The sequence below is a fragment of the Ambystoma mexicanum genome, chromosome 1q, assembly GCF_040938575.1.
Source record: "Ambystoma mexicanum isolate Mex_15411 chromosome 1q, UKY_AmexF1_1, whole genome shotgun sequence".
Taxonomy (NCBI): Eukaryota; Metazoa; Chordata; class Amphibia; order Caudata; family Ambystomatidae; genus Ambystoma; species Ambystoma mexicanum.
The window spans coordinates 312,466,158-312,478,690 of record NC_090922.1 but is presented as its reverse complement, the minus strand read 5'-3'; positions in this window follow the sequence as shown (position 1 = coordinate 312,478,690).

Sequence of the window (12,533 nt, the reverse complement as noted above, 5' to 3'; positions counted from 1 at the left end):
CAACATTGGCATGTTTCATCCACCCAAACCTACATCTGAGGAAGGAGACGTGACAGTCAATATCAGTGCCATAAAGTGGAGTGGCAAACTTACTGAGGTGGGCAGGTATTTGTATCTTACTTAATTTTTATAAAATGGCAGCATACCTGCTTTAGTCAAGCTTTTGCTGGTTCACTTGACAACTACTGGCATGTAGGACACCTTGATTCATGAATGAGGCTTTCTCATTTTAAACGGTTGGCACTGAATGAAAAAGGGGTGACCTGATAAATCTTCGAACTGGCTTCTTACTTACTGCTCATCAACCTAGGTCCATGGTGACTCATTGAAGGCCTTGCCTCATGCCTCTATTCCGTGGTGCAGCAGTGCCTCGCCCCATGGTGCAGCATGGCAGGATAGAAGAGAGTGGTTGGCAGTATCTTGCACACTGGTAAGTGCTGTTGCTCCAACTAGATTGCATGCCCTCTGCTCACTGGCAGATGTTTGTGTTCATGGGCATTGCCTTTCTTCTGCACACTGGCCTTGAAGAACCCTGTGCTTCCTTGAGATTAGTTCCGTAGGCATAGTAATGGTGAATCTAAGAATGACAGGCGGTGGGTGCTCTCAAGACTGCCTTTTCACACAGCTCAGGTTACTTGGGTACCTTTGAGTTCTGTCACTCCTCTTCATCAAATGGTAGTACTTTGTTTAATGATGACTCCGGAGACTCAGCTACAGTTGCAGGATAGTTTGATCTTCTTCTTAAGTTACTGGTTAGATCAGGATACATGAAGAAGAAAAACTCCCACTGGACACACCATCCATTCAGCTCTTAGGCACCAAGAGACTCATTCAGAAAACTCGCCCAACACTAACCCAGGCAACAGCTCAACTTTCCCATCTGTTCCATGCAGCCAAGTCATACATTCCAGATGCATACATTAAAGGACACAACTGTCCTCCCTCTTTGCTGCTTCTTGAGAGTTTTAATGATGTTTGATGTGATGCTTCTTGCTCTGGTATCCCTGCCATGCTCGATGTAATCTCCAGTACCCTTCTAAACTCTGTTTTGATGTTAAAGTGATTCATCAGTTTCATGTGTGCAAAATAGAACATTAGTTTTCCTTACAACCCAGTTTCCTTTTTCAAATTCTCACCATATTGCTCTTCTAAAATGTTAACTTCTGCAAGAGACTTTGCCATCACCCCCACAGAATTTATGAAAGTTGAATGCAAAGAAATATCCAATGATTGCTTTCTTTGCATTACATTCTCCATATTGAACAGGCCTTATTACTGCCAACAAAGAATCCACCATTTTCTATGGAAACCTAATTAATTTTAAATGTTGGATAGGCCATCGTTGAACATTGTTAAACTCCTTCATTTTTTCAGGCATATTACATTTCTCCATGGTTGAAAGCACAACTTGAATCTCGCAGCTCTTGAAACATTTGGTTGCTAATTGTTCTACCCTATTAAGAATGTGGACGCTTCTTGAAGAACATTTCCAAGTAGACGCCATTTAGTGCAACAAGTGTGTGTGTTTGCGATTCTCTGTCAAATTGAATATGACAGTCCATGATGATTTGTTGTATAGTTCTCTCACTATATCAGCCGTCCTCACATTAAAATATACTGGATCTATCAATAAAAGTGCCAGTAGAATGAAGTGTTGCCATGCATATGTTGTCAAGGCATCTCTGTTCTGGCACTGGTGGAGGAGAGGAACTGGCCGCCATTAGTGTGCCGTCACGCTTTCCTGGAACGTTTTGCACGCTCTAGCTTATTTTCCAACGTGGCCGCCGCCAGCAAGATATTTTCATTCCGGACCGCAACGGTGGCACGTTGCAACTCGTATTCCTTTCTCCCGGGTAAGACGCTAGTTTCTGCATTCCCTCCTCCTCGCTCTCTGAGAGCTTTCCCTCCCCTTGCCTCGTTTCTTCCAGCGGTCGCGCTACCTTTTGCTGTATCCTTCTGTTCAGCTACTTACTTGTTAATTTCTTACCTGTGTAGTCTTCTGTTCTTCTACCTGCCTGCTACCTTGTTCTGTGACTGCCTACGTGTAGTATCCTGTTTTTCTTCCTGCTTGCTGAATATCCTCCTTCGCTTGTGGAGTTCTGGTACTGGATTCGGTTCACCTTCTGGCTTTTTCATCCCAACTTAACCTGCATTTTACAAGGTTACCATCTGTTTTTTGTGTGTCTTGTGGCTTTTTTCCCCTGTTGGTTGTTAAGGGAGTGAGTCCCTTGCCTTGGCTGAATTCAGCAGATAGGCATAGTGGCTACTTCTCGGGGCAGACCATACATCTACAAAGAATGGAAGACCTCCAGAAAAAAAAGAAGGACAAGGCGAAGACACCTAGGGAACAATCCTTCCACACCTCCTCGGAAGGTTCTCTTGAGGAATCTAAGGGGGTCATTAACAGCTTGCTACACCAAGAAACAATTGCTACTGCAGAGCGGGTGCAAGAGCTACTGGCCGCAGTACAAGGCTGAAATCTAGAAGTTCAGAACCTTAAGACGGAAAACTGCAAGAGAATACCACCCTACAGATCTTCCCACCATGGGTTTGGCTTTGAGGAAGTTCGATGGATCACCAAAGTAACTCAAGGAGTTTATACACACTTGCGTAGTGCATTTTACATTCCGCGCTGGCACTTATGCCTCTGACCACTCCAGGATCGGATTTATGATATCGAACATGGTTGGTAACGCCCTTGGTAACGTCTGCCAATCCGGTGCAAAAAGATTATGGGGCTTTTCTAGCCTTACTGAGACGTACTTTCGAACGACCTGAAGTGTGGTTTTCTGCATGCAAATCCCTCTTGGACATACAACAATGATCAGCGGATGTCATGTCTTATGTGACCTTGTTCAAGTGTGCTGAAGCTGGTTGGCCAGAAGAAGCTCAATACACCATCATCTGGCGTGGCTTGAATGAAGAAATCAAGGACGAATTAGCTCACAGCAACCGTCCTGATACTTTGGCTGCCATGATATCTATGGTTCTACAAATAGAATATAGCCTAACGGAGAGAAGAACTTAGAGAAGAAGGAACAGGGGACAACAATTGATGTCCCCAGGAGCTTCACTCACTATTCCGACTTCCCCTGAAGAACCCATGCAAGTCGTGGCTGCCAGAGGGCCACTTTCTCCTACAGAAAAGAAGAGGAGAAAGGATAAGGGATATGGCTGTATTGTGGTTCCGCAATCATCTCCTCCGCAGCTGCCCTGAAGTGCCACCCCAGCGTTTGGGAAACGAAAAAAACCCCGGTACTAGGAGGGGCCAGTTACTGGGTCAGAATGTCAGTCCCTCAACCACTCTTGCTACCTGTACTGCGCAGACTGATACCAGGCTTATGGTATTACTTATCCATTTGACTATCGATAAAAGGACCATAGAGACACCAGCCCTCATAAATGTTGGCACAGCAGGACATTTTTTAGACACAGCCTGGGCTAAGAAGGAAGGGATTCTGTTACAGGCGAGGAAGGAAAACCAGACTGTAGAAGGAGTAGACGGAGCACCCTTAAGTTCTGGACCCATCACACACACTACGGAATTGATGGGAATAAAGATTTTCAACCATTATGAAACGTTGCAAGTTGATGTCATCCGTGCTGCGCACTTTGCGGTGATTCTGGGCATATCCTGGTTTAGAAAATATAATCCCAGTATCAACTGGACCAAGAACATCTTATTGTTTGAGTCTGATTATTGTTCTAACAAATGTCTGGAGGGTATCTGCTCAACCCACTTCGGTCATCGAAGTGTACTGCATACCTCCCGAACTCTGTAAATTTGCCGATGTATTTCAAGATAAGGTCAGTATGGAACTTCCACCACATCACCGGGAAGACTGTTCCATAGATCTAGTTCCTGAGGCACTAGTACCTTTTGGCCGCATGTATCATTGTATGTCATGGAAAAGACTGCCCTTTGGGAATATCTGGATTCAAATCTACAGAACGGCCTTATCCGGCCTTCTCACTCACCAGCTGGGGCATCTCTTCTTTTTATACCTAAGAAAGACACCCATGAACTGAGACCATGGGGTCACAACAAGGTTACTGATGGATATAGATATCTGATGACCTTAATAAGAATATTTATGAAGCTGTACAAGGATCGGTAATATTTTCCAAACTGGATTTGCAAGGAGCCTACCATCTTCTACACTTCAAGTCCAGGACGAGTGGAAGACAGCCATTCAGAACCCCTTTGGGCACTTTGAGTATCGTGTCATGCCCTTTGGACTTGTAAACGCTCCCTCAGTTTTTCAACATTTTATGGACAGACTGCTCTCTGACATGTTGTTTCACTCCGTGATCATCTGTCTTGATGATATTTTGATTTTTTCCTCTTCAGGTCAGCAGCATCAGAAACAACTCTCTCAGGTCCTACACAGACTGCGTGATCATCATCTTTTGGTTAAACCAGAGAAATGCCTGTTTGGAGTGCCGTTGGTACCCTATCTGGGCTTCATACTTACGGATCGGGGTATCGAGATGGATCAAAGGAAGGTTTCAGCTATCCTTAAATGGCCGGCACCTACGTCTGTGAAAGAAATGCAACGGTTTCTTGGGCTTGCAAACTTCTACCACAAGTTTATTCAGGGATTTTCAGAGCTGGTGCTTCCTATCACAGTGCTTCTCAAGAAGAGTGTATCTTTTCAGTGGGATTCTCCAGAGGAAAAAGCCTTTCAATAACTTAAGACGTTATTCTGTACAGCTCCCATTTTGCTACAACCTAACAGAACCTACCATTCATCATCGAAGCTGATGCCTCGGCTGGGGCTGTAGGGGCGGTACTTAAACAAGAAGTGAAGGGGCTGGAACATCCCATAGCTTATCTATCCAAAACCCTGTCTCCTTACGAGTGCAATTACTCGGTCATTGAAAAGGAACTGTTAGCTATCACAATGGCTTGCGAATAATGGCGTCATCTGTTGCAAGGGGCCAAGAATCCATTTGAAGTCCGGACTGATCACTGGAATCTCAAAGTCTTACAACAGATGGAATGTGTGTCCCCAGGCAGGCAAGATGGGCTCATTATTTTGCACAGTTTGATTTCCCCATAACCTACATTCTGGGAACCCAAAACATCATCGCTGATGCCTTGCCTCACTACCAGGACTTGGACTCCACTGTTCCCAGACTCAGGGAATACATGTTTCACCAGAACAGATTAGTGTTTCAAGTTTTTTCTTTCTTACAAGAAATCAGTGAAGCCTGCTGTAACTCCTCTTTCATTAAGTACAGACATCGAGGGGAACCTTTTGAAAGGTAGGAAGGTATGCTTTTCTACCAGGGGCATCTGGTGATTCTGAAACCATCCTTGCAAAGACAAATCCTTACTTGGTGTCATGACAGTAAATCGGCAGGACACACAGGATTTACGACAACCCTGGATCTTGTACAGAGATATTTTGGTGGCCTAACATCCATGGAGACGTCAAAGCCTTAATATCCTCCTGTCCTGTATGTGCTCAATGTAAATATAGCACAAGAAGGTATATTGGGTTTTTGGAGGAAGCACCAGTACCTTCCCGGCCATAGAGTCATTTATCCACTGATTATGTGGTAGATTTGCCACCTTCTCAAGGAAATACCACAATCATGGTCACCACAGACATTTTCTCCAAACTGGCCCATTTTGTGCCCTTACCTGGTATACCCACCATGGCTGAAATGACCAGATCTTTCTTCAAGACATATTCAGATTACATAGGTTACCCGAAAGCATCATTTTCGATCATGGATCACAGTATAGATCAGCTTTCTGGGGTAGCCTCTTTAGACTCTTTGGTATGAGAAGGGCTTTGTCCTCGGGGTATCACCCCCAAACAAATGAATAGACTGAGAGACTGAATGCCACTATGGAGCAGTACCTTCAGTGCTTCAGCAATGCTCAACAAGATGACTGGGCGGATCTGCTTCCTACAGCCAAATTTTCCTATAATAACGCAGTTCCTTCTTCCACCAAATTGAGTCCTTTCTTCTGTACTTCTGGCTTTCACCCTCACTTTTTGCCCATCAGTGTTTATACTTCCACTAAGATTCCTTCAGTGGATAACCTTCTATTGACCATCTCCAGTGCTCACAAATCAGCCCACCAATGTCTGGAAGACAGTAGAAGGAGAACGAAGCTACAGGCAGACAAACATTGAACCGATACTGAGTGGAAGGTTGGATCCAAGGTATGGTTACCCACTAAGTACCTATCAAGATGGGTTCGCCCATCAAAGCTATCTCCACTGTTCATTGGTCCTTACTAGATTGTGACTGAGACTAACCCAGTGGCATTTCGACTTCAGTTACCAAAGTCCATGTTTCATGCTTCTCTTTTACATACTTGGGCTCCTGATACCCACTCCAGAAAGAAAAAGGAATAAGGTACCAACATTGTCCCTGATGCTGGAGAATATGAAGTTTCCCACATCTGCGATTCACGTTATCGTAGAGGAACTCTGCAATGTTTGGTGAGCTGGGAGGGGTACCCACAGTCCGACAATTCCTGGGAGCCAAGCTTGTATGTCAATGCACCGGGACTCATTCAGCAATCCCACCGACTTCATTCCAGTAACCCTGGTACCCCTCAGTATCAGAGTGGGTAAACTATCCTGGCTTCTCCGCTCTGGCACCGATGGAAGAGAGGAACTGGCCACGCTTAGTGTGCCGTCAAACTTTCCCTAGAACGTTTTGCACGCGCTAGCTTATTTTCCAACATGGCTGCTGCCAGCAGGATATTTTCATTTCAGACCGCAATGGCAGCGCATTGCAACCCGTATTCTTATCTATCGGGTGAGATGCTAGCTTCTGCATTTCCTACTCCTCGCTCTCTGAGTGGTTTTCCTCCCCTTGCCTCGTTTCTTCCAGTGGTTGCGCTACCCTTTGCTGCATCCTTCCTTTCAGCTACTTAATTGTTAATTTCTTACCTGCCTGATACCTTATCCTATTGCTACCTCCGTGTAGTCTTCTGTTCTTCTACCTGCCTGCTAACTTGTCCTGTGACAGCCTCTGTTTAGTATCCTGTTCTTCTTCTTGCTTGCTGATTATCCTCCTTCGCTTGTGGAGTTCTGGTACTGGATTCGGTTCACTGTGTGGCTTTCATTCCGACTTAACCTGCACTTTACAAGATTACCATCTGTTTTTTTTGTGCCTTGTGGCTTTTTTCCCCTGTTGGGTTTTCCGGGGAGTGAGTCCCTTGCAGATAGGCATAGGGGCTACTTCTCTTGGCAGACCATACCTCTAACAAGAACTAAATACCTCCAGAAAAAAGAAGGACAAGGCGAAGATACCGACGGAACAATCCCCCCACACCTCCTCCGAAGATTCAGGTGAGTAATCAAAGGGGGTCATTGACATATATGCAGTTCAACGGACGAGTAGACACATTGATTACAAAGATGTTGTTGAGACAGTAATATATATATATATATATATATATATATATATATATTTTGTTTTTTAAATATATGTCATTACATGTTTCCAATATGCCAACAAAGACAAATGAATTGAACAATCTGCACGGGTAACTAGTATGATTAGCAGAACACATATGCAAGTGCTTCAACACCCTTTGAAATGTTGCATTGAAAATAGTCCAGTTTGGACAACACACTGGATAAGAACCTGTTTTACTAGGCTCATTTTGGGAGTCTGTAACCATTGTGTCATCCTCCGAACCTTATTGCAGATTCTGTGCTGCCAACATTCAAAGTAGTAGAATTTGCTATGTTTCCAGTTTTGCATACAAACCATGCCAAGCCTACCTCTTAAAATGTTTTCAAATCCATAGTTCTTCTGTTAACACCGGAATCTTTGCAAGCTGTACTCTTTGGATTTACGAGCTGTGGGCCATTGTAGGAGATTAACTCAGTCAGGCAGCAGGCTAGTTTCTGTAGTGAATGATCCAGAATGCTTGCATCGTACAATATTCTGAATTGTGATTCATCTTTGTCATAAGATTCTTGATAACAAGTCATCACTATTGCATGAAGGGTTGTCCTTCCATTGAGTGTGTCCTCAAGGAAGTCAAATTACCTGAAGCACATATTTATAAAAAGGTAGCAGGTGCTCCTCTCCAGAAAGAACATGGCATGATAACCTGTTGTGAGATGAGAGTTTGCAGCACACGCATTTTGCTCACTGTACCTTTCACAGATGGGGAATATCCATTTGCATATCAGTCTTTGCTGAAACACGTGTATGGGGTTGCTTTCGGTTCTCTTGTTCAGAGAGGAATTGCCATAGCATTTCGGTGCTGGACTGCCCATGTGGGCGGGACAAAGACTGATATGCAAATGGATATTTCCCATCTCTGAAAGGTACAGTGAGCAATAAGCAGAGGGCTGCGAACTCTCAAAGTGGTTAATAACCACTGAACAGGTTATCATGCCATGTTCTTTCTGGAGAGCAGCGCCTGCTACCTTGTTTGAAATATTTGCAAGGAACTTGGGGTTGGTCACCCTGAGTTACCTGGGGGCAACCAGACGTGGACTCCCTGCTCACTGTGTTCAGAGCAGCACAGCTTCACTTCACTGATGAGGCCCAACAAGGCTGAAACATGTGTAAGGGGTTGCTGTTGGTACTCTTGTTCAGAGGGGAATTGCCATAGCATTTCGGTGCTGGACTGCCCATGTGGGCGGGACAAAGACTGATATGCAAATGGATATTTTCAATTTGTGAAAGTCACAGTGAGCAAAAAGAGTGTGCTGCAAACTCTCACCTCAGAACAGGTTATCATGCCATGTTCTTTCTGCAGAGGAGCGCCAGCTACCTTTTTTGGAATTACCTGAAGCACAGTACATAAATCATCCTTGTATAAGATTCCATGGAATACATACTACTCCAACATCTTCCACATGGCATAAGAACAGACAACTTTAATATAGTTGATCGAGGAACTCACACCATGCATTAGATGCACCAAGAATTTGCTTTCAGTTTTGGAATGTATTGTTAGGCCGTCTGAAGGAGGACGAATACCACTTTTTATCCGTTTGACCCATCCTATGTGACCTTAGCTAAAACGGCTGATTCCACTATTTTGAGACTCTTACATAACTACACTAGACAAAGCTTTACTGTTTCGTAAATCACCGTTAAACCTGTTTAGAACTTCAGCCATCTCAGGCTTTTTAATCAGGGCTTGGAACAGAAGATGTAAATATATGTAATTTGGTATTATGTGATTTGAATAATGCAATTGTGTACAAAGAGTTCAATTTCAGTTTAATAATGAATTATTAATGTTGACTGTTTATTTGCCCGTATCTATTTAAAGTTTTAATCTTGTATTGCTTTTGTGGCTATGCCGAAATAAAGTTCAACTGAAAATGTAGGTCAACGGCAACCTGAAGTGGCAGTTCCCATCTGTATGTTAACGTTACTTTCTGTTATGTCTCGGATATGAGAATGTATGGCAAACAGTAGTTTGCTAGTTCAAATGTGTACTTTCAACCTGCAAGCTATTAAACATCTGCTCCCACTTACACCGCATGTGAAAAAGGATAATGCTTCTAGTGAGTTTGATTTTGTAGCTCTGCGGTGCATGATGGAATCTATGAATTTTCACTTCTCCTGTGCTAGCATGGTTTTCCATAGTATTTTAGCAGCCTGATATAGAGCTTTCGGATTAGAATTTATTTTGGATCTTGCGTCTCCACGTGATTGATTTAGCTGATTTAAAAAAATAGGCTGCAATGGATTCTTGTAGACAAGATTACGCCAATGTAAATTTTGAAAACGTTTTCAGGGATTTTCTTGAGATCGTATCGTCCTCAAACACTTTTTGAGTAAAGGATTTCTTTGCAGTGTCACTTAGCAATTACCTTTGCCACACCGTTGCCTGATGATCCAGGATAGCTCAAGCAGGTGGTGTTCATCCGGTCTGGTGGAAATGCTGCATGGGGGGTGGGAGATGGTTACTCAGGCAGGTAAAAGGAGGAAGAGGATTGAGCAAGTCCAGGGCAAGGCAGAAGCAGTGGGATCAGCAGGCCAGCAGATGCAGGAGGAGAAGGGTCAAGTGAGGCTACAGCAGCAGGAGACAATGAAGAGCAAGATACAAGCAAACAGCATGTAACCATCAAGGAAAAGGTTGCAACGCACCAGGATCGGTGACTGCCATGTTTTTATACAGTAATGAAGCCAATGGAGGCTGAGCGCAGAGGCGTTGGTTGCCCACAGCAACAGACCACACCACATTCACTGCACATGCACAGAATGCAGCGGCCGGTCCCCGGCGTAGGTGTAGAACATGTAACATGGCGGCCCCAGTCGCGTAACATGACCGGCTAGCTGATGCAACTGCAAGGACTCCCGGAGCTGCCACCGAGACCTCCAAGATAAGAAGCCAGGGCGAGTAGAGCCAGCATACACCGTGACACGCCGCCCATCCCAAAGACCAGAAGGAGTACCAGGCTTCCAAGGACAGCAAAGCTAGAAACAGCAAACCAAATGGATGGCATGAACACCAGAAGCCGGATCCCAAGAATTGTTGCAGGCAGCATAACCCTTCCAAGACACCAGGTAGTAGAGACGCCCATGGTGGAAGCGGGCATTGCACATGTCCGCCACTTCGAATTCAGGGGTTTCTGGTCACCAGGCAGAAAGGGGCCCAGCCGTGGGTGAGGATGTCAGTAAATATCGGCACAATAAGGCTTCATGGACACATGAAAGACCGGGTGAATCCTCCAGATGCAAGGCAGCTGTAGACGTAACGCCACTGAAGAAAGACAATGGGAGAAGCGGAAAGGGCCAGCAAAAGGAAAAGCGAGTTTCCAAGGGATGTTACATAGCAGCAGATGCTGGGTAGAAAGCCACACACGATCACTAACATGATAATTCGGTTCAGCAGACCAGCGCCAATTGGCCACCATCTTGACTGCCCGAAGATGCGTGCTGACCTGAAGCTGAATGTCTTGAAGACGAGCGATCAAAGCAGAACTGCTGGTGTGAAGACCAGAAGCCGCAGACGTGGTGGGCAAGAAAAATGGGTGATAACCCAAGCAACAATAAAACGGGCTGAGACCAGTGGCAGAGTGGACAGAGTTGTTATAAAAAACCTCTGCCATGAGCAGATATTCACTCCAGTCCGACTGCATTCCGCTAGCGAAACAGCGTAGATATTGCTCCAGTGTCTGCTTGGTGCATTCTGTCCGTCCATTTGTCTGGGGCTGGTACCCTGAATTGAAAGCAGTGTTAAATCCAATTCGATTACATAGGGACATCCAAAAACGAAAAGAAAACTGCAAACCCCTGCAAACCCCTGTCTGAAATGATTTTGCCAGGCAAAAGAAAACATTTGCCATCTTAGGGGTGTTAGGCAGTCCAGGCAAGGGTATAAAATGAGCCATTTAAGAAAAGCAATCCACCACCACCATAATGCAGGTCAAACCATCAGAGGGTGGCAAATCGACGATGAAATCAGTGGAAATGGTATGCCAGGGATGCCAGGGATGGGGAGGTATATCCAAAGGATGAAGAAGACCTACTGGACGCTTGTGTTCAGGCTTGGTCTGGACACAAACAGGGCAAGATTCCACATAGTCGCGTATGTGCTCCTGTAGACCTGGCCACCAGAATTGTAAGGCTATAAGTGGCCTGTATGCCTCTATGACCTGCTAAGGTGGAGTCATGCATCTGAGAAAAAAACACATTCCTAAGAGGTTTAGTCGGTATGTAGAGACGGTGTTTGTGAAACAAGAGTCCATTGGTAGGATTATTTTCAGGGTGTTAGAAGGATAGGCATCCACAGCAGTTTGTCTTAGTGCTTGGTCAAGAAGAGGCTGGATAGCTGCCTGAAAACAGGAGATAGGATGTACTCTGGATCTTTTGCATTCTGGTGGGAATCAAAGGAACAGGACAAGACATCTGCTTGTATATTGTGAGAACCTGGTATATAAGTCACAAAAAAATCATACTGTATGGAAAAGAAGGCCCATCTAGCTTTTCTACCATTATGGCACTGTTGGGATCATAGATACTGGGGGTTGCAGTGATTGTTGCAATCCTCCACCTTGTAACATCCACTGAGGAGATGTTGTCGCCATTCTGCTGCTTTGATAGCCAACAATTCTTTTTCAATGGTGGAATAGTTCTGTTCACTAGGACTCGATTGCCTAGAAAATAAGGCCAGCGGTAATTCACTCTGTGTGCTAGGGTTGGCTTGAAGAAAGAACACTCCTAATGCCTGTTCTGATGCACCGGTTTCCACGATACATGGTTGGATGTTGTCTGGTGTTGCAGGATCGGGGAATGAATGAAAGCGTGTTTTAGATCCTGAAAAGCTTGTTCGGCCTTTGATTCGATACAAACGTTAGTTTTGTACTCCTGAGGTTTGTCAATGCAGATACTTTCAATGAAAAATTCGTAATGAAGCACCTGTAATAGTTGGTGAATCCAAGGAACCACTGCAACGCTGTACCTGAAGGAGGGCATGGAGTTTCCAATGATGATGGGCAGTCAGAAGACGGGCAACAATTAAGGATACAATGGTCCAAAGATAAAATAATGTCACGAGGGGTCCAGCTGATACATGAGTT